Source organism: Populus euphratica, unplaced genomic scaffold, assembly GCF_000495115.2.
Source record: "Populus euphratica unplaced genomic scaffold, PopEup_1.0 scaffold224.1, whole genome shotgun sequence".
NCBI lineage: Eukaryota > Viridiplantae > Streptophyta > Magnoliopsida > Malpighiales > Salicaceae > Populus > Populus euphratica.
Genome location: NW_011500106.1, coordinates 6,883 through 9,993, shown reverse-complemented (window position 1 = coordinate 9,993; position 3,111 = coordinate 6,883).

The window sequence follows — 3,111 nt, the reverse complement described above, 5'->3', positions numbered from 1 at the left end:
CTATTTTTTTTGGTTATGTTGTGGTTTTCTTTGGTTTTCTTAACTATATAATTAGTTCTAGATACCTAGGGCTCTTGGATCTTGGATTTTCTTTTAGTCTTGGTTGTTTGTTATGGTTTTGTTATGTTTATTAAGAAGATAACATCAAATAATTTTGGGTTACTTAATGTTCAAATCACTAGAAAAAATTATTCAACTTGAGAATTCTAGTTTTAAGTACTTGTCATGGGGAAAGAATTATGGGGTCATATGGATAGAAGTGAACCTAGCTCCCAATAATTATATAAAGTTACTTCAATAAAAAGCCAAAGATGCTTGGGTAATGTGTTGGATTTTAGAGTTTGCTAATGACAAGACTAAAAGATTGATGTCTTCTCCCAAGCGCAAGAGTGTCGAAGTAATAAATAACCCGGCAAGACCGGGGTCGAACCACAGCGAGGTTAATTGTACAAATTATAAACAACAACAACAGTAACAATTATAGTAGCAATAATAATACTAATAATAATAATGGTAGTAGAAATAGTAGTACTAGTAGTACTAATAATAATAATAATAATAATAAGAACAACAACAACAACAATAATAAAGAAGAAGAAGAAGAAGAAGAAAAGTTGATGAAAACTTTGAGATGAAAAATTAACGTAAGGGTTAAATAATGATAACAAACAATGTCAAGGTTAGAGGATCCACTAAAAAATAATTCGGTTTAGTTTCGATTTTAAAAGGTTGAAACCGAATAAACCAGACTGAACCAAATTGGTTCACATATAAATAAAAAACCTAGACCCCGATGGTACTATAAATACCTTTCTTCCATCTACGTTTTAATTTTCTCTCTTAACCTTAGCATATTTCAGCCACCCCCTTGCATAGCCGACTGTTAAAAAATAAAAAGAAAAGCCCATAAATTAAACAAATCAAAAGTAGTTCTAGAACCCCTCTCTTTATCTCTCATCTCTTAATGGATTAAACATCCAAACAGTAGCCCTAGAGCCCTCCTCCACCCCCTAAATTCAATCTTCAAGGCATATGCGGAGGTGCTATATGGTGATAAATCACTTATGGCATAAACTATTCTCATCACTGAGATCTTTCTTAACAAGAGGGAGACTTATCATATTGTACAAAGCAATTTTTAACTTTTCTTATGATTTTTTTAGATCTGTTATATATTCATTTTCTATATTTATTTACGAGATTGCTAGTTTGTCATGTATGTTGCGACTACTGTCATGGATGTTGTGAGAAATGAGAATTATTTCTTCCAAATCTTTATCCGATACTTGTCTTCTTTAGCTTTTTTATTTTCAATTTCAGAAAAATCTACTTGATATGCTTGACTAAGATGAAATCAGTTTTTTCAGTTTTTCCTTTCAATTAACGAATTGAACCGAATCGAAACTGGTTAATTTGAACCAGTTTTAGTTCAATTTTGATTTTGATTTTAAAAAAATTGGTTTGGTTATTTTTTAGGTGAAAACCGAACTGAGCCAAAAATATTCACCCCTATCATGTGATGTGCCTTCCTTTTGTTGGGTCAAAAACAAAAAACATGCTACTCTTTTCAATGTAAAAGCTATTTACTATTTGGATTGGTAAGAGGTGGATATTAATGTCCACCTTCAAAAATAAAAATGGTTAGGCAACTCACCTGAGTCCAATACTCTTTCAGTAATTTTTCAAGATCTCTATATAGATCCCTTAATATTTTATACGTCTTATTTTAAATGGAATACAACTCAAAATATCATAGGATTGAAATGAATTTTCAGCCTCTTATCTCAATAAAAAAAAAATTCATAAGCTATAAATATCTCATGAATCATTTAAGCTTCAGGTTGACAATCTCTTCATTTTTAAAAATTTTAGCACGCATAATTTAAGAATCTATCTCTTTAAAATATTGTTTGACTTTTTCTATCTAAAAAGATACTTAAGTATCTAAGAGTCTTCAAATCTATAAAAATAGACTTTTTACAGGTACCAGACACCTTGGTCTACCAGACATAAGTTTTATTACTTAGCTACTTGTATTTTATAGGACTTCATCAATTAGTTTGATATAAATATATGGTCTGGGATATTGAAGCTGAAAGATTAGCCCTCATCCAATGCATTCGATGAAAGTTTCCTATGACATGATGCTAAATTTACCTGATGTTTTCCCTTTAAGAAGCATACGCATCCTCTTAGTGGACCTCTTAAACTTGTTATCAAATTGTCTAAGGGCTTTTTGAAACTAGATATGGAGCCAAAAATGTATATTGTTTATGGGTCTTATAAAGAGCTTAGGCGTGAAGAATATGTAACCAAGCTTTATTGTGACATGTTCGATGCAATGACTATTTTAACATATACTACTAAAGTTACTTATTTAGCCAAACAAATTGTCAGACTTTATAAAATTGAAACAAAGGCATTGTCAGCGTGGACTTTCTTATTAGAATCAATAGTTTTCATATAAACTATTATAGAAAACACTAAAAGGTATGAGTTTTTTTAATGTAGATGGGTCATTCACACACTCACAAAACACTATGGACTTATTATTCATTTTTTAATAATTTATTGTAATTTTCAAAGTTTTATTTTAGGAGATTTGATCCTAATTGAAGGACAATTGCTTTTGATTTCTTAGGCAGGAGTGAAATTTGAAGAAAAAAGACCGAAATGAAAAAGGCATCAGATATTGGTGGTGTGCTAAGGATTTTATAAAAAATACACTTAGGTCCTCAATCTTTAAAAACAATATAATTTATACAATTTAGGTTTCTTTAAATTCCAAAAAATAACTTTTGATATAAAAGTTTATTTGTATTATTGTTTAATCCTTAGTTAAGAAGAGGAAAGAAAAGGGTTGCTAGATTTCAATGATAAGAGAGAAAGTCATTATCTAAATCTTTGCCAATCACCTAAATAGATGAGTTTTTTTAATCTTTTTTGGGATTTTTTTAGGTTGATAAGTTTGTTAATAGGTGCTACAAGGGTGTTGACGAGGGTTGAATTGGCTTAAATATTAGATTTTTATGGTAAAAGATACACTACCCAGTTTCCCTAGCCATTATAGTGATAACTGGAATCTCAACTCGTTGATGAAATATCATCTAT